At 45.6% G+C, this 19,993-nt stretch overlaps 1 non-coding gene and 1 pseudogene across 1 annotated transcript; one reads left to right on the plus strand and one right to left on the minus strand.

Annotated features, from left to right (window-relative positions):
- LOC100407167 (glyceraldehyde-3-phosphate dehydrogenase pseudogene) overlaps positions 1-19,993 on the plus strand; it is a 39,766-nt pseudogene that overhangs the window by 2,683 nt on the left and 17,090 nt on the right.
- LOC118150037 (U4 spliceosomal RNA) lies at positions 11,136-11,275 on the minus strand. Its single transcript, XR_004737799.1, has one exon. It is a non-coding gene; the product is annotated as a U4 spliceosomal RNA (small nuclear RNA).

A 19,993-nucleotide genomic window follows, 5' to 3' on the forward strand; every position in this document is an offset into this window, starting at 1 on the left:
TTGGCCTCCCAAAGTGCTGGGATTACAGGCTTGAGTCACCGCGCCCGGCCCCTCTTCACGAATTTCTAACTTCCCCCCGCCAAAAAAATTTTTTGTTTGTATGTTTTTGTTTTTGTTTTGAGACGAGTCTTGCTCTGTCGCCTGGCTAGAGTTTGGTGGCACGATCTCGGCTCACTGCAACCTCTGCTTCCCAGGTTCAAGCCATTCTTCTGCCTCAGCTTCCTGAGTAGCCAAGATTACAGGCACATGTCACCACGCCCAGCTAATGTTTATATTTTTAGTAGAGCCTCACCATGTTGACCAGGATGATGTCAATCTTTTGACCTCACTATCCTCCCGCCTTGGCCTCCTAAAGTGCTGGGATTACAGGCTTGAGACACTGTGCCCAGCCTCCCCAGAAAAATTTTAAAGGGGTTTTGATAGCATATGTAGGACAGGGAGTCCTTGGTTGTTATGAATAAATACAATGTTTATAGAACTCTTGCATCTCAGATCATTGTATTCAAAGTGTATCATTTTATTTGGGGAGGATTTATGCTCAGAACTATCAGTAGCCCAGCACCTTTGATCAGGAAGCCAGGAACTTCTAAAGTGTAGACCATTATTCCCTATAAAGATTAGTTAACTTTCAATCTAGGTACGAAGAATAAATTTTCTTTGCAAGAGAAAGCCCAAATGCCATCTTTTTCCTTCTCCATAAACACTAGGATAAGGAGAGTCTTATAAGTAGAAGCTCGAGGTTGAATTTCATCGCTATCTTTGCAGCACTGAGGTAATCACTACATCCTCCGCTCTGCCTTTGTTTTCTCATCTGTGCAATGGGAACAATAATTATAGCAAAGATTCTTCTAGCAATAAGATAATGCATGAGAAAGCTGTCTAAAAATTGAGCTGTAGCGTTTCTTTTTTTTTTTTTTTTTTTGAGATGGAGTTTTGCTGTTGTTACCCAGACTGGAGTGCAATGGTGCGATCTCGGCTCACCGCAACCTCCGCCATCTGGGTTCAAGCAATTCTCCTGCCTCAGCCTCCTGAGTAGCTGGGATTACAGGCACGCGTCACCATGCCCAGCTAATTTTTGTATTTTTAGTAGAGACAAGGTTTCACCTTGTTGACCAGGATGGTCTCGATCACTTGACCTCGTGATCCACCCCCACCTCGGCCTTCCAAAGTGCTGGGATTACAGGCGTGAGCCACAGCGCCTGGCCTTACTTGGGAGGTTTTTAAAGTCCCTATACATGAATCGTTTTGAAACATATCAAGTGTCCTTAGAAATCTGATCTGGTGTGACTCTCAGAGCACTCTGATGACACCTGCTGGCTAGGCATGGTATGACAGATGTGCTCTAGTCTAGACAGAGGTAGGTGGTCTGGACCCCCTGAGTGGAGTACCTGGGAAATTGAGGCTGAAGAGAAATCCTGACCTTCAGTCTCGCTACTCAAAGTGTGGTCCTAGGGCCTCTAGTATCAGCGTTACTACGAGTTTGTAAATGTGGAATCAGACTACATTTTTTTTTTTAGAGACAGGGTCTTGCTCTGTTGCCCAGGCTGGTCTCGAACTCCTGGACTCAAGCAATCCTCCCGCCTCAGCCTCTTGAGTTGCTGGGATTACAGGCACTGGCTCAGAATCTGCATTTTCATGAGATCCTCCAAGTGATTCGTGCGCGCATTAGAGTTGAAGAAACATTTTTTTTTTCTCTTTTTCTTTTTTTGAGATAGACTCTTGCTCTGTCTCCCAGGCTGGAATGCAATGGCATGATCCTGGCTCACTGCAACCTCCACCTTCCAGGCCCAAGCGATTCTCCTGCCTCAGTCTCCCGAGTAGCTGGGACTACAGGCACGTGCCACCACGCCTGGCTAGTTTTTGCATTTTTAGTTAGAGACGGGGTTTTGCCATATTGGCCAGGCTGGTCTTGAACTTCTGACCTTGTCATGATCCACCCACCTCAGCCTCCCAAAGTGCTGGGATTACAGGCAAGAGCCACTGTGCCTGGCCAAACAAAAATTTTTTTTGGTCATCATAGGGCTAGCAACTCACAGAAAGCTTGGCGCTTCTGCTGTTTCTGGTCCAAGCCTTTTGTTACACCAGTGCATAAACAGGCCCATCAGCTCACAACTGCCTGCCTGCTTTCCTTCTTCCCTCCTTCCTTCCTTCTTCCCTCCTTCCTTCCTTCCTTCTCTCTCTCTCTCTTTCTTTTTTTAAGATGGAGTTTTGCTTTTGTTGCCCAGGCTGGAGTGAAATGGCATGATCTTAGCTCACCGAAACCTCCCTCTCTCGGGTTCATGAGATTCTCCTGCCTCAGCCTCCTGAGTAGCTGGGATTACAGGCATGCGCTACCATGCCTATTTTTTATTTATTTATTTTTTTAGTTGAGACAGGGTTTCTCCATGTTGGTCAGACTGGTCTCAAACTCCTGACCTCGGGTGATCCACCTGCCTCAGTCTCCCAAAATGCTGGGATTACAGGTGTGAGCCACATGCCCAGCCAACAGTGCCTCTTACTTTCATTTTTTATCTATTTCCTACTTATTCTGTTGAAGACATTTTTCCTCCCAGAGGAACACTCCTATAATTCTGTAACAAAATGAGAGGCAAACAGGGTTCCCATTACAGAAAATGTGCTTTAAGATCCCATTTTCCAAAATACAAAGGCTTCTTACAAGTGCGTGTAGTTTTTCTTTATGTTCTGTGTACTGGTCACACCTACAAATAACAAATAATAGCAACAGCACAAGGAAAGCAGGGCTGGTGCCCCCCTTCCCGCAAACACCTGACACATTCATTTCTGTTGCTTTGTTTGTAACAGAAGTAGATTCTAGGAAACATAAACAAAAAAGAAATACACAAATGAAATGTATTAGAGGAATATGGCAGTAACTTACAGTAAAACAATTCAAGCTGAACAACATCTCACAAAGGACAGGAAACGGGGCATTAGGTGTCCAGTAAGCTGGTGTTTCCAGGGCAACACCTTTGGGACAATTGTTTTCAGCCCTGCCTGTGTCACTAATCAGTATATGAATTCTGGGGACAGAGAGTCTGTTAGGCCTGGCTTGGTTCATATCCACCCTTTGGATAAAGAAGGGCAGGATATTTTGATTTCCGGACTCCTCAAAAGCATATCTGACGAGGAAGGCTGAGTGATCCATTCTGACTGGTTGAATCTGGCTATGCCCAAGTCATTCCAGTTGTTGTAAATTTTGCCTATCACCCCGAGAGGGGTAAATCCTCAAAGGAAAACCGGGTTTTCAGCAGGGTGCAGCACCTCACACCTGCAATCCCAGCACTTTGGGGGCCTGAGGTGGACAGATCACCTGAGGTCAGGAGTTCCGAGACCAACCTGGCCAATATGGTAAAACCCCATCTCTACTAAAAATACAAAAATTAGCCAGATGTGCTGGTGGGCACCTGTAATTCAGCTACTTGAGAGGCTGAGGCATGAGAATCACTTGAGCCTAGGAGGCAGAAGTTGCAGTGAGCCATGATTGTGCCACTGCACTTCACACTGGGTGACAGAGAGAGACTCTATTAAAAAAAAAAAAAAAAAAAAGAAGGGGGAAAAAAAGAAAAAAGAAGAAAAGCTAAATAGGTAGGTGAAACCATGCCTCTCTATTGTGAGACAGGTATACGCCAGGATATTGATTGTTAACATTTATAGCCTATTGATGGTATTGACTGACAAGAATATTTATAGCCTATTTACTCTAAAATCCATGTATTATTATTATTGCAAACCCATTAATTATTATTCCAAAACATATCTATTTTTAACTATTTAAGCACATTATTGGAACATTCAGTAAGAGCTTGATGATCTTTGATTCTTTAAGGCAAATCAACTTTGTACCACGTCATCGGAATAAAACAGAAATTAAACAATTGAAAGGGCCTCTACTCTCCCAAGACCTCTGGTACCCACCCCCCATCTAATATTCTAATATATTCATAGATGATAAACAAATGGCAAGAGTCTCTTATTTCTTTAAATGAGAAGAAAGACTGCGTAGCTATGAAAAATATACTCTGTCACCAGAGCCACACTAGAGTTCTTTAGAGGAATAAATAGCTGCAGTCTCATAGCAACATTCAGTTGAACAATGCCGAGAGCTGAAAGGCATTCTTCGGTTAGAAATTCGTGCCTACAAGAGGACACCGTGCATGAAGTTCCTCACTGTTAATTACGACAATAAAATCAGTCCCCAGGCAGTGGAAATGAGCGTCCATCATGCAGCTGGCTTCTTGGGAATTTTGCAAGGATTGACCAATGTCCTCAGAAACCTAAAATGAATGAATATGCTTTTTTTTTTCCTTTTTTTTTTTTTGAGACAAGGCATCTCTCTGTTGCCTAGGCTGATCTCGGCTCACTGCAACCTCCACCTCCTAGGTTCAAGCGATTCTCCTTCCTCAGCCTCCCAAGTAGCTGGGATTACAGGTGTGTGCCACCACGCCCGGCTGATTTTTGTAGTTCTAGTAGAGACACGGGTTTCACCATGTTGGCCAGGCTGGTCTCAAAGCCCTGACCTCAGGCGATATGCCCACCTCAACTTCCCAATGTGCTGGGATTACAGGTGTGAGCCACCGTGCCTGGCTAAATCTGCATATTTACAGAGAGGACTCAGTGACCAGACCTGTCACCTCACAGCGGCTTCTTGAAAGTGTTTTATATTCTGTGCACTGGTCACACCTACAAATAACAAGGAATAATGATAACAGCACATGGGAAACAAGGATGATGTCCCTCTCCTACTTGCTACAGACAGACCTCAGCAAACAGCTGATATATTCATGGAGCCTATTGAAAGCCTTATTTCTCTGCTTAAAAACTGTTCTTCTATAAAGTAAAACAATCGATTTTTGTACTCTCTGGGGAATCTGACATCTATGGCTAGTAAATGCACATTTATTTCCTTCTTTCCTTCCCTCCCTCCCTCCCTCCCTCCCTCCCTCCCTCCCTCCTTCCTTCCTTCCTTCCTTCCTTCCTTCCTTCCTTTCGACAGAGTTTCCCTCTTGTTGCCCAGGCTGGAGTGCAATGGTACTGTCTGGGCTCACAGCTACCTCTGTCTCCCAGGTTCAAATGATTCTCCTGCTTCAGCCTCCCAAGTAGCTAGCTGGGAATACAGGCACCCGCCATCACATCTGGCTAATTTTTCGATTTTTAGTAGAGACGGGGTTTCACTATGTTGGCCAGGCTGGTCGTGAACTCTTGACCTCAGGTGATCCACCCACCTTGACCTTCCAAAGTGTTGGGATTATCAGTGTGAACCACCGTGCCCGGCCTACCCTCATATGTTTTAATGAGAAACTAATGTTTTTCTTCATACTCTGGAGACACAATGGCTCTCTAGGAAGTGGTGGCAGGTTTACAGCCATGATTACCTGACTGAGACAATTCAGGGCAGAGCAATGGAACTGGTGTCCCCTCCTGACTCTGGCATCTTATTCCAGAGTGGGCTAGGCCAGGAACCTGGCTTCACTGCACCTCACAATTAAGTGACAGATTTCTGTTCACTCCTAATGCAGCTCTAAAAGCCTGCCTTTCTAGTAATCTTCTAAGGGTAGAAAAGAGAGTCAAAAGAGGCTGGGCACGGTGACTCATGATTGTAATTTCAGCACATTGGGAAGTTGAGGTGGGTAGATCACCTGAGGTCAGGGGTTTGAGACAAGCCTGACCAACATAGTAAAACTCCGTCTCTACTAAAAATGCAAAAATGAATAAATAAATAATGCATAAATAAATAAATAAGCCAGGTATGTGCCTGTAATCCAAGCTACTTGGGAGGCTGAGACAGGAGAGTCACTTCAACCTAGGAGGCGGAGGTAGCAGTGAGCTAAGATTGTGCCACTGCCCTCCAGCCTAGGCAGCAAAGCAAGTCTTCATCTTAATTCATCTTAAAAAAAAAAAAAGAGGAGAGGGTCAAAAGAAATGAACAGAAAGCCACCTTTCCCTCCTTAAATATATCTTTGCCCTCTCCTAAAAGAAAAAAACAAAACCGCCAGGCGCGGTGGCTCAAGCCTGTAATCCCAGCACTTTGGGAGGCCGAGGCGGGTAGATCACGAGGTCAAGAGATCGAGACCATCCTGGTCAACAAGGTGAAACCCCATCTCTACTAAAAACACAAAAATTAGCTGGGCATGGTGTTAGGCACCTGTTGTCCCAGCTACTAGGGAGGCTGAGGCAGGAGAATTGCTTTGAACCCAGGAGGCGGAGGTTCCGGTGAGCCGAGATCGCGCCATTGTACTCCAGCCTGGGTAACAACAGGGAAACTCCATCTCAAAAAAAAAAAAAAAAGAAAAAAGAAAAAAACAAAACCAACTCACATTTGAAACTTTCCTTTAGGTCCCCCATCTCTGGCCCATGGACTCTGGGGGAGCAGGTCCAGGAAATAAGTCCTTGAATTGGAAGCCAGAAGTACAAGAAAAATGGAGCCAGGAGGTTATCCTTTAAATACCAAATCCTTATCAGGCCTCCTTCCACCAACTGTTCTTTCTTCATCTGAACAAAGAAGCAGTGGTCGGTACCAAAAGGCACTGTCCACGTGCTGGTCTGTTTCCCTCCTGCGTTGTCCCCCGAATGCTGAGATGGTGGCTTATCAGGACCTTGGAGAGATCAACGCTATCCTGAGAGATTGAATTAAGATTGGTAAATACCTTGACAGGTTAGAACAATGGATGAAATCTAACAATTGAAATTGAATCAGGATAAATGTACATTCTGGTCCACAGAATGTCAAGTGCGTAAAAATAACTGATACTGTGGAAAGAGGTCTGTCTAGAATGTTCAGGTTACTACAATCTCAGTCCGTGCCAACATGATGATGTGGCGCCCCTACTCAACCCAAATGTAGTGTGGTGTGGGCTTGATGAACAAAGCTGATGGAAGCAAGAGAAGAAAAATCCCCCCTTGTCCTTTGTTCAGGCCACATCTATGTCGTTAGCATGACTTGAATATAAGAAGTGTGGGAAGTAGAAAAGTTCCTTCTTAAAGTTTTCTTTCTTGTTAAAGAATAAGTGTGCTAATAACTTTGTGAAGCCCTATTCTATGTAGCTGTTAGACATGCCGTGCTTACAGGCACGTAGTACATTCTGTGTCCTTGTACTGTAACCAAGATATCTGTGCTGGACGTGCTCACAGGCATGTCCCGGTTCTCTACTGCTTTTACCTGTTTAGAAAAGTTTTAAGTTGTTAGTCAGTTGGATTTTAGCTTAGATGGTGAGGTCTGGCTCCAGCCAATGGAGATCAGACACAGCGGTAAGACCAACCCCAAATGCGTAAGGGATAAATTTGTCTGCTTTCCTTTATCCGTTGGACTCTTGTGGCAAGACGACTAGTGAGAGTACCCTTCCTGCAGTCCAGGAAGTAAAAATTGTGTTGCTGAAAGATCCTTTGTCTCCGTGCTGAGTTTGCTTTGTGGCACCGAGTGTCTATTTCCAACAGGAAGGAAAGCCAGATAGACTCCGCTCAGGTGAGTGGTGGCCCTGCTGGACAGAGAGACCATGAAAAGAATCCAGAATTCAACCGGGGCTTGAAAAGGTGAATACAGACAGCAGCAACCTTAATGCAGAATCTCAGCCACCGAAAGCAGGTGGTAAAATTAAAAGGGTTTGAGAAAGAATCACATAGGAAAGTGAAAGAGTTGATGGGGTGGAAGTGCCAGAAGGCAAGGCATTTAGGTATCTTAAAAGAACTAAAAGAAAGGCAATCAACTGGAAAACGATGTTTGATGCAGCCTCATTGGAGGTTGCGAGTCAAATCAGGGGAGCACAAATTGTAGAGTGGGGTGACAGAGACGGGGGAGACAGGGACAGAACTCGTTTGCATTGATTATGGGCTCAGAGTCCCTGTTAAACTGAAAATAAAAAGCATTCAGCGGGCGGGGTGCTGTGGCTCACACCTGTAATCCCAGCACTTTGGGAGGCTGAGGTGGATCACCTGAGGTCAGGAGTTTGAGACCAGCCTAGTCAACATGGCGAAACCCTGCCCTGTCTCTACTAAAAATACAAAAATTAGCCAGGTGTGGTGGCATGTGACTGTGACCCCAGCTACTTGGGAGGCTGAGGCAGGAGAATCACTCAAAGCCAGGAGGTGGAGCTTGCAGTAAGCTGAGATCACGCCACTGCACTCCAGCCTGGGTGGCAGAGCAAGACTCTGTCTCAAAAAAAAAAGCATTCAGCAAATTATCCAGAAGCATCTTGGCCAGAATGTGTGCCACTCAGATCCCTGTCTCAGCAATCTCTGCCTGATAAGCAATGTTATTGCCCTTGAGCCGCTAAGCCAATATCCTTGGGATGGTAAAACTACTCCCTTCGGCCCAAGCACTCTTTTAAAAAAAAACAGAATCACTGTTTTTTGAGGTGTAACCTATACACAGGAATGTGTACATAAGGGTAAATGTAGGGCTTGAAAAGATTGCAGAAACTGAGCACACCCATGGATCCAGAGCCTAGACTGAGCAGCAGACAAGCCCTTCATATGCCATTCTTTTCACTACTTCTTCCCAGTGGTGATTTGTCCTTTTTTTTGAGACAGAGTTTTGCTCTGTCACCCAGGCTTCAGTGCAGCGGCATGACCTTGGCTCACTGTAGCCTCCACCTCCTGGGTTTCAGCAATTCTCCTGCCTCAGCCCCTTGAATAACTGCAACTAAAAGGGCCCACCACCACGCCCAGCTAACTTTTTTTGTATTTTTATTAGAGATGGAGTTTCACCATGTTGGCTAGTCTGGTCTTGAACTCCTGGCCTCAAGTGATCTACCCGCCTTGACCTCTCAAAGTGCTGGGATTACAGGCGTGAGCCACCGCGCCTGCTTGTCCTAACTTTTTTTTTTTTTTTAAGACGAAGTCTCACTCTGTTGCCCAGGCTGGAGTGCGGTGGTACAATCTCGGTTTACTGCAAACTCCACCTCCCGGGTTCAAGCGATTCTCCTGCCTCAGCCTCTTAAGTAGCTGGGATTACAGGCACGCGCCACCACGTCCAGCTAATTTTTGTATTTTTATTAGAGACAGTGTTTTACCATGTTGGTCAGGCTGGTCTTGAACTCCTGACCTCAGATGAACCACCCGCCTCGATGGCCTCCCAAAGTGCTCAGATTACAGGCATGAGTCACCTCGCCTGTCCTGTCCTAACTTTTAATAGCATAGATTTATTCTGTACTTTATAAAAATGGAATCATACTCTCATGGGAGTCATCTACGATGTGTGTGGTTGTAGATCATTCAGCTTAGTCTGTTGGGTGAATTATTTATGCTTTTTTATTTTTTTGAGATGGAGTCTCCCTCTGTCACCCAGGTTGGAGTGCAGTGGCACGATCTCGGCTTGCTGCAACCTCTGCCTCCTGGGTCTAAGCGATTCTCTTGCCTCGGTTTGAATGCATATTCACCAAAAGGCATGAACTGCAAGTTCCGAGCAGCCTTCTGTAACAGCCTCACTTGGAAACACAAATACCCATTAACAATGCATAAATAGGCTGGGTGTGGTGGCTCACACCTGTAATCCCAGCACTTTGGAAGGCCAAGGCAGCTGAGACAGGCAGATCATCTGAGGTCAGGAGTTTGAGACCAGCGTGGCCAACATGGTGAAACCCCATCTCTACAAAAAATACGAAAATTAGCTGGGCATGGTGGCGGGCACCTGTAGTCCCAGCTACTCTGGAGGCTGAGGCAGCAGAATCGCTTGAACCCGGGAGGCGGAGGTTGCAGTGAGCCGAGATTGCGCCACTGCACTCCAACCTGGGTGACAGAGAGAGACTCCACCTCAAAAATAAGTAAATAAATAAATAAAATAATAATCATACTTTTTGTTTCGATCAGAAAAAGGTTTTTATATTTGTTGAAATAATCTGTATATTTTAACATTTAAAGGTTTGTAATATCTAAGGGGATTTTCATATTAGACTATGATAGAGTAGCCCTGTAAGTCCAATTAGGATGTGTAGTCTGGTAATGATTTCACATTTGTGATTTTAAGTTGTAAGTTATTAGAGAACTTGGTTAAGCTGATAAACTATATTAGTCTCTTTAAGATAATTTACTAAGGCTAAGCGTGGTGGCTCATGCCTGTAATCCAGCACTTTGAGAGGCCTGAGGCCAGGAGTTTGAGACCAGCCTGACCAACACGGTGAAACCCCATCTCTACTAAAATTACAAAAAATTAGCCGGGCATGGTGGCATACACCTGTAGTCCCAGCTACTTAGGAGGCTGAGGCAGGAGAATTGCTTGAACCCGGGAGGTGGAGGTTGCAGTGAGCCGAGATCGTACCACCGCACACCAGCCTGGGCGACAGAAAGACTCCCGTCAAAAAAAAAAAAAAAAAAAAAAAGATATTTACTATTACAAATTTGACTTGTTTTTTGAGAGTTGTTTAAGTACTTTGGGAGGTTTTGCTTCTAAGTTTGGAAAATAAAGTCCAGTAACTTTGTAAATTGGTTTTGAATGTTGAGAGAATTTAACTAAATTTATACATGTGACCAGTTGTTTAAGGTACTTACATTTGCCCAATTGAAGTTGATAAAAATTTATCCATAGGACCCTTTGAAAGTGATTGTTAAAATGTACTAGATTTATGAGTCATACAATATTTGTGAGCTAAATTGAAGGTCTTATTATTATTATTATTATTTTGAGATGGATTTCGCTGTTGTTACCCAAATTGGAGTGCAATGGCGTGATCTCGGCTCATCGCAACCTCCACCTTCTGGGTTCAAGCAATTCTCCTGCCTCAGCCTCCCGAGTAGCTGGGATTACAGGCACGTGCCACCATGCCCAGCTAATTTTTGTATTTTTAGCAGAGACGGGGTTTTACCATGTGGACCAGGATGGTCTTGATCTCTTTTTTTTTTTTTTTTTGAGACGGAGTTTCACTCTTGTGGCTGGAGTGCAATGGCGCGATCTCGGCTCACTGCAACCTCCGCCTCCTGGGTTCAGGCAATTCTCCTGCCTCAGCCTCCCGAGTAGCTGGGATTACAGGCACGTGCCACCATGCCCAGCTAATTTTTTGTATTTTTAGTAGAGATGGGGTTTCACCATGTTGATCAGGATGGTATCGATCTCTTGACCTCGTGATCCACTCACCTTGGCCTCCCAAAGTGCTGGGATTATAGGCGTGAGCCACTGTGCCCGGCCTATTATTTTTTTTTTTAATCAGTCTCCTAGAGACTGGCAAAAATTGTCAGTGCTGACTGTATTGTAAGTCGTCACGGCGGGGTATTGGGAAAAGTTTTCAATTAGCAATAATCGCGCCTTGGATAAACTTCATTGGTTACAATACTGCCACTGCACAAAGCTAAATTGAAGGTCTTAAGGAAAACTACCTTTTAAAAAATTTACAACTTTAATCATAAATGGAATACTTATTTGAAAATCCAAGTAATGTCTCCTCTGTATCCAAGAAGCTTGTCTTGTTTTGAGGTAGAGTCTTGCTCTTTTCCAGGCACCAGGCTGGCGTGCAGTGGCACAATCTCGGCTCACTGCAACCTCTGCCTCCCGGGTTCAAGCAATTCTCCTGCCTCGGCCTCCCAAGTAGATGGGACTACAAGCAAGGGCCACCATACCCAGCTAATTTTTGTATTTTAGTAGAGACGAGGTTTCACTATGTTGGCCAGGATGGTCTCGATCTCTTAACCTCATGATCTGCTCACTTGGCCTCCCAAACTGCTGGGATTACAGGTGTGAGCCACTGCGCCCAGCCAAGAAGCTTGTCTTAAGGGCATATGGAAACTTCCATTGTCACTCCGGAGGACTGTGTCAGGTCTGGGAAGAATATTCCATGAAATAGACTTTCTGAAGGGTTCATCTGAAGAGTATTCTGCAGGTGACAATGTGGTGAGGCTGTGATGATAATGTCCCATGAGATGATGGAGGAAAATGAGCTTGCTGAGCTGGGGAGGAGATGGAGGCAAGAGCTTCAGATCTGGGGAACTCATGTTCAAATGTGTGAAGGGTTGTAACAGCAGAAGGACTTCCGATTAAACATGGCAGATTGAACACATATATACATATAAATCTATACATAGAGAAATGGAATATGTTGATAAATAATATTGGCCTTTTAAGATATTTCAGTATTGGAAGCTTGATTTATTAGATTTTGAAGGGTTGTTTAAGGAGCTGGGAGGTTTTAATTTTTTTTTTTTTTTTTTTTTTTTTGAGATGGAGTCTCACTGTGTCACAGGCTGGAGTGCAATGGAGCAATCTTGGCTCACTGTAACCTCCGTCTCCCAGGTTCAAGCGATTCTCCTGCCTCAGCCTCCCAAGTAGCTGGGATTATAGGTATGCATCACCATGCCCAGCTAATTTTTGTATTTTTAATAGAGACAGTATTTCACCATGTTGGCCAGGCTGGTGTCAAACTCCTGACCTCTTGATCTGCCTGCCTCGATCTAAGTGCCGGAATTACAGGCATGAGCCACTGCGCCTGGCCAAGATTTTGCTTTTTAACTTAGAAAATCAAGTCTAGCAATTCTGTAGTAGGCATGAAGTATAATGATTTAAGACAACGGGAGATCAGGCAACAGCAGACAGGATATATCAACAGAATGGCTGGCATGGCGGCACATGCTTATAATCCCAGCACTTTGGGAGGCCAAGGTGGGAGGATCACTTGAGCTCAAGAGTTCAAGACCAGCCTGGGCAGCATAGCAAAACCTAATCTCTCCAAAAAAAAAAAAAAAAAGTTAGCCAGATATGGTGGTGTGCACCTGTAGTCCCAGCTACTTGAGAGGCTGAAGTGGGAGCATTGCTTGAGCCCAAGAAATCTCAGTGAGTCAAGATCATACCACTGCAGTCCAGTATGGGCAACAGAGGAAGATCCTGTCGAGAGAAAAAGAAAAGAGGGAGAGAGAGAGAAAGGAAAGAAAGAGAAAGACAGGGAGGGGAGGGAGGGAGAGAGGGAGGGAATTTCCTATGGCACACATATGCCCATTGTAATGCTCTTTTCCCAAGTAAACATCATGTTCTTTTGGAGAGCCTCTGTTTATTTAGGTTGACAGTCATAAGAGTGCAGCCCTTATGAATGGGACGAGTGCCCAATAAAACTAATTTATGGTGACAGAAGTCAGAATGGGCTGGGCATAGTGGCTCATGACTATAATGCCAACACTTTAGGAGTCCAATAGTAATAGAATGTAATTCACAAATAAAAGTCACAAATGTAAGCCATATATGTAATTTAAACTTTTCCAGGCAGGGTGCGGTGCCTTACAGTTGTAATCCTGGCACTTTTGGAGGCTGAGGTGGGTGGATCACTTGAGGTCAGGAGTTTGAGACAAGCCTGACGAACATGGAGAAACCCTGTCTCTACCAAAAATACAGAATTAGCCGGGTGTGGTGGCTCGTGCCTGAAATCCCAGCTACTTGGGAGGCTGAAGCAAGAGAATCGCTTGAATTCGGGAAGCAGAGGTCGCAGTGAGCCAGGATTGTGCCATTGCACTCCAGCCTGGGAAACAAGAGCACAACTCCATCTCAAAAAAAAAGAAAAAAAAGTACATAGAGAATGGAGTGCTTGGCCAGGCATGGTGGCTCAAGCCTGTAATCCCAGCACTTTGGGAGGCCAAGGCGGGTGAATCACAAGGTCAAGAGATCGAGACCATCCTGGTCAACATGGTGAAACCCCATCTCTACTAAAAATGCAAAAACTTAGCTGGGCATGATGGCGTGTGCCTGTAATCCCAGCTACTCAGGAGGCTGAGGCAGGAGAATTGCCTGAACCCAGGAGGCAGAGGTTGCGGTGAGCCGAGATCGCGATATTGCACTCCAGCCCGGGTAACAAGAGCGAAACTCTGTCTCAAAAAAAAAAAAAAAAAAAAAAAGAGAATGGAGTGCTCTAAAACTTGAAGAATCCCAGAAATTCAAATGATCCAATCCGATCCACTCTTTATGATGAGGTAATGGCCTCAGAGAGGTCCCCCAAGTAGATATTGATGGAGCTGGGATTAGAACTCACTCTCCTGAATTTCCTTCCAAATTATCTCATTAAACACAGATGCCAGGTTACAACTGAGTCCAGGGTCTCACCTTTCTCATTGCATATCTAAGAGCATGAAAAATGTAAAACTCAATAATACATAAGTGCACCTTCACTGGCTTTCAGAACAAAAACATCAGCACGTTGGACAGCCTCTGGAAAACTCCACTATACACTTACGAGTGAATGAGAGTGAAAAAGAAAAATCATTTCTTAGTATTGTCATTAAATAGTATTTGAGCTATTTGGAGCATGAAGGTCCATAGTCCAGGAGCACCCATCTCTGTGGAACAAAATGCAGATGGTGCCTCCTAGAGTTGTGCAGTGGCCCTGTGCCCAAACCTAGCATTCAAGCCATCCCCCAGGAGTAATCCTAAAAGCACACTCATTCTTGAGGCTGACCTGGGTGGGTAATGGAGGTGGTGACCGTGAAAACATTGTTTCTCCATGTGCAGCCAAGTCACCCTATAGAGCTCAACCCCCCAGATCCTGGCTCAATCAACTCTGCTCTAAGGACCTCATTCTGTTAACGAAGGTCCAGAGAAGGAAGGAGTCACGCGTTTCCCGGAGGGTATGCGGCCAACAGTGCCATCCAGTTTGCCAAAGTCCCTCTGTGGCCCTGCTGTCACTTTCCCAGCTCCAGACAAATGCTTTTTCCCCCCTAACTCTCAACTCAGCATTGTGGAAACTAAACATCGCAATCAGCTTCATGAGCCTCACTGTTGCCATGGGTTACATGAATTCAAATCTCAGGATGGAACCAAAACAACCCCTTAAATATCAGCCCTCGAGTGGGAAGCAAAATGAAGCGCTAACACCGTAAAGGAGACGCATGGCAAGGGGTGGGTCCTGCTGCAGCAGGATGTGTGGTTGCTGCCTGCAGCCTCGATTTGTTAACAGCTGCTAAAAATATTCTCTCTCACAGGGCTTGCACGTCACGGCAGATATGCAGAGAGATAAGAAGGAATGTCTCTAGGAAACTAGAACTGCGCTGTCCAATCTGGTAGCCACTGGCCACAGGTGGCCATGAAGCTCTTGAAACGTGGCTAGTCTGACTTAAGATGTGCTATAAGAATAAAACCCACGCCAGATGGCCAAGACTTAGGATGAAAAAGAAATGTAAAAGCCATATTCAAAATTTTAGATTATCTGTATGGTAGTCATTGTATTGGGTTATCTAAAATATACTATATAGTGGATCACCATACAGAACTGAAAAAATTGGGTTAAATAAAATATATTACTAGAACTAATTTCACCTCTTTTTACTTTTTTTTTTTGAGACAGAGTCTTGCACTGTCACCCACGCTGTAGTGCAGTGGGGCAATCTCGGCTCACTGCAATCTCCGCCTCCTGGGTTCAATAAATTCTCCTGCTTCAGCCTCGCGAGTACCTGGGATTACAGGCATGCGCCACCACGCCCAGCTTTTTTTTTTTTTTTTTTTTTTGTATTTTTAGTAGAGATGGGGTTTCACCATGTTGGCCAGGATGGTCTTGATATCCTGACCTCATGATCTGTCCACCTCGGCCTCCCAAAGTGCTAGGATTACAGGCGTGAGCCACCATGCCCAGCCTCTTTTTCCTTTTTAAATGTGGCTACTGGAAAATTTATTTTTTGAGATAGAGTTTCACTCTCCTTTCCCAGGCTGGAGTGCAATGGCATGATCTTGGTTCATTGCAACCTCCGCCTCCCAGGTTCAGGCAATTCTCCTGCCTCAGCTTCCTGTGTAGCTGGGATTACAGGCATGCACCACCTTGCCTGGCTAATTTTTTTGTATTTTTAGTAGAGACAGGGTTTCTCCATGTTGGTCAGGCTGGTCTCAAACTCCTGACTTCAGGTGATCCACACACCACAGCCTCCCAAAGTGCTGGGATTACAGGCATGAGCCACTGCACCCTGCCTGGAAAATTTTAAATTACATGTATGACTTATATTCGTGACTTTCATTTGTGAATTACATTCTGTTTCTACTGGACTGCAAACTGTGGGTACCTTTTTCCAGAAGCTTGTCCTAACCCAACTCATCCTAACTTTCCTTCAAATCCTTCCTGTTCTCATTCTTTTTCCACATTTCTCTCTCTTTTTTCCTTTTTTTTGGGAACGGAGTCTCGCTCTGTCACCCAGCCTGGAGTGCAATGGCATGATCTCAGCTCACTGCAACCTATTTCTCTCAAATTCAAGCAATTCTCCCACCTCAGGCTCCCGAGTAGCTGGGATTACAGGCACCACCATCACGCCTGGCTAGTTTTTGTATTTTTGTAGAGACGGGGTTTCACCATATTGGCCAGGCTGGTCTTGAACTCCTGACCTCAGGTGATCTGCCTGCCTCAGCCTTCCAGAGTGCTAAGAATACAGGGATGAGCCACTGCACCTAGCTCACATTTCTCTTTTATTCTCACACTTTCTAGTCTTTCAACAGGAAAAACAGCTCGCTTGTAGATAGGAAGACTAATAAATAGTTAACATTATTTAAAAGGCTAAGTGCTAATGCTTTACCTGCTTTATGGCATATAATCTCCCCCAACTACCTTATAAAGTAGGTATTATTAGCACAGAGAGGTTGAGTAATGTGCCCAAAGTCACACAGCCAATACTTAGAAAAACTAGGATTCAAACCCCAGGAACCCTGTCTCCCAAGCCCTCGCTACTCCACCTACCATAAAATAAATGAGAAATTCTAATAGATACCTCTTGTGAATAATTGTTTTTTCCCCATTTGCAGTGCCCTGGAGCCGTAGGTAAGATGGTGGTGAAGCTTAAAAGCTAGTGGCAGGCTTCTAAAATGTGTCCACCGGTGCTCTGAGCTGAATTGTGCCCCCTCCCCATCTTTACCCCCAATATGGTGGTATTTTGGATGGGGCCTTTGGTGACGAGGTTGAGGTCATGAGGGTGGGCCCCTCATGAAGGAATTAGTGCCCTTATAAGAAGAAATCCAGGAGCATGCATGTACTCCCTCTACCGCTCCAACACACTGAGGAAAGGCTACATCAGCTCACAGCGAGCCAGGAGTGCCCTCACCAGAACCTGACCGTCCTGGCACCTTGATCGCAGACTTTCAGCCTCCAGAACTGGGAGAAATACATTCCTGTTGTTGAATCCACCCAGCCTGTGGTTTTGTTATGGTAGCCAGAGCAGACGAAGACATCAGCATTTGGTCATTGCGGCTGCAGCAGCCAATCTCTGAGAACTTCTTATGCATGAAGAGCCTATTGAGGGGCTCTTAGCCTCGGAAGATGGGAACAAGCAGCAAAGAGTCAATCAAAGAGCCCGTGGAGACTTCAAATGGCAGAGGGCAAAGAAATGACATGGCTGGGAGGGGGCAGGGATGCCGGGCTGAAGAAGAGCGAATAGAAGGAGGTTAGAGGCACGTTGTATACGATACAAGATCCACAGTTTGTAATGGGGAAAATATGTAAGATGTGTGAACAACAGAAGAACCAATATAGAGATGGTGGTAAGTGGGATTTAGAGAAAGAGAATTTTCCTGTTGACCTAGTGGGCTACTGCTGGAAACGGATGCTCAATGCCACAAAGAAAAATGAGCACTGAGAGAAAGGATCTCTTAGCAATGAGGTTTTCACTCCCGGACTGCAGGAAGGGGACTCCCACTAGCCATCCTGCCACCAGAGTACAGTGAACAAAGGGAAACACACAAATTATTTCCTTACACATTTAGGGTTGTCCTTACTGCTGTGTCTCATCTTCGTTGGCTGGAGCTAGACCTCACGATTTTTTTTTTTTTTTTTTTGAGACGGAGTTTCGCTCTTGTTACCCAGGCTGGAGTGCAATGGCGCGATCTCGGCTCACCGCAACCTCCGCCTCCTGGGTTCAGGCAATTCTCCTGCCTCAGCCTCCTGAGTAGCTGGGATTACAGGCATGCACCACCATGCCCAGCTAATTTTTTGTATTTTTAGTAGAGACAGGGTTTCACCATGTTGACCAGGATGATCTCGATCTCTTGACCTCGTGATCCACCTGCCTTGGCCTCCCAAAGTGCTGGGATTACAGGCTTGAGCCACCGCGCCCGGCCCCTAGACCTCACAATCTAAACTAAAACCTGATTGGCTAACAACTTAAAACTTCCCTCCCTCCTTCTCTTCCTTCCCTCCCTTCTTATCTTCCTTCCTTCTTCCCTTCCTTCCCTCCTTCTCTCCCTCCCTTCCTTCCTTCCCTCCTTCCCTTCCTTTCCTCCTTCCCTCCCCCTTCTCTTCTTTCCCTCCCTCCTTCCCTTCCTTCCCTCCTTCCCTTCCTTTCCTCCTTTCCTCCCTCCTTCTCTTCATTCCCTCCCTCCTTCCCTTCCTTCCCTCCTTCCTTCCCTTCCTTCCTCCATTCCTTCCTTCCCTTTCTTCCTTTCTTCCTTCCCTCCTTCCCTTCCTTCCCTCTCCCTTCCTTTCCTTCTTCCTCTCCTTCTCTTCTTTCCCTCCCTCCTTCTCTTTATTCCCTCACTCCTTCCCTTCCTTCCCTCCTTCCTTCCCTCCCTTACTCCCTCCCTCCTTCCCTCCCTTCCTCCCTCCCTTCTTCCCTCCCTCCCTGTCTCCCTCTTAGAAATGCTGTTATCACCATTATTGAGAGATGAGAGGATCCTGACCGACCAGCTCTATTTTTTTCCTGTCAATCATCTTTTCCCCACTCGCCACTGTCCCCCACACTTTCAAGAAACCTCAGAATCAACCCAGTGTCGCAAACCTTCCTCCTCTATAAGCTCAAGCCCCTTTCTTCTGCCTGGAAGCAGTGAAGGTCTTTTCAGGGGTCAGGAGAGGTGGGGTAGCCCACACCTGAAGCTACGTGTTACGCCAAGCCCTTTGTTCCAACTGGTCAAAGCATCTCCTTAGCCCATTGCATCATGTGGCTCACATGTCATTCTTTTGCCTTTTGGAAACCATGATTCATTTGGATCTGGGGACGACCTTAAAATGATTGCAGGGTCTCTGTTGACCCAGGTCCATCAAAATCTGCCCAGGGAGGGAGGCCAGGGCAGGAGCCAGCACAGCCTTGGACGGGAATGTAATAGCTTATAAGGTCAACCCACTCTCCCCTCAGCCTGCCACAACCAGTGGGATCCTGCTGCGAATCACGTCATGTGTGTTGTGATATGATGCAGGTTTAAGGAACAAAGGTTCTCTACCCTGTCTTGGAACTCTTAGGCGGCCCCACCCGCCCACTCTACCCTGTGTCTTGAACAAGGTGTGTCTCTTGCAAACAGCTCTCCCTCCCTCTGTTGTGTTTTTTTTTCTCTCCAAATTGAGTTGTGAAACAAACGCAGAAACAAAGACCCAAAGTCAAACGATCCAAGGCAAAGTTTACGACCAGGAAAGTGAACTCTTGCATTTAGATGATCACTGAATTCAGATGAATGAAGCCCCAAAGGGCCGGGTGAATCACCTGAGGTCAGGAGTTCAAGATGAATCTGACCAAGATGGAGAAACTCCATCTCTACTAAAAAATACAAAAAATTAGCTGGGCATGATGGCACATACCTGTAATCCCAGCATTTTGAGAGAGGCTGAGGCGGCCAGATCACAAGGTCAGGAGTTCAAGACCAGCCTGGCCAACATGATGAAACCCCGTCTGTACTAAAAATACAAATAAATAGCTGGGCATGGTGGCAGACACCTGTAATCCCAGCTACTTGGGAGGCTGAGGCAGGAGAATCCCTTGAACCCGGGAGACTGAAGTTGTGGTAAGTCGAGATGGTGCCATTGCACTCTGGCCTGGACAACAAGAGTGAAACTCCGTCTCAAAAAATAAAAAAGACCTAAGTTACATAGGGAATCTAAAAAAAAGAAAAAGTAAAATAAAGCCCCAGAGGCAGGCTTCCTTCGATGTTTATGTTGATGGCCATCGTGGGAAAGTTTCCAAATGCGTGTTAGGGCAAGTGTGTGCAGGCTACACGCAGCAAAGGAAATCCACACGCCCCGCTGTGTTCTACAGTCCACACCAAGAGGTAAATGTATTTCCAGAGTGCAAACACGATGCAGCTCAAGTCAACACACCTTCACTGAGCGCCGGGCTGTGGTTAGTGATTATGAGGCACCCGTCT

This window comes from Callithrix jacchus, chromosome 21 (assembly GCF_049354715.1).
Source record: "Callithrix jacchus isolate 240 chromosome 21, calJac240_pri, whole genome shotgun sequence".
In the NCBI taxonomy this organism is placed as follows: domain Eukaryota; kingdom Metazoa; phylum Chordata; class Mammalia; order Primates; family Cebidae; genus Callithrix; species Callithrix jacchus.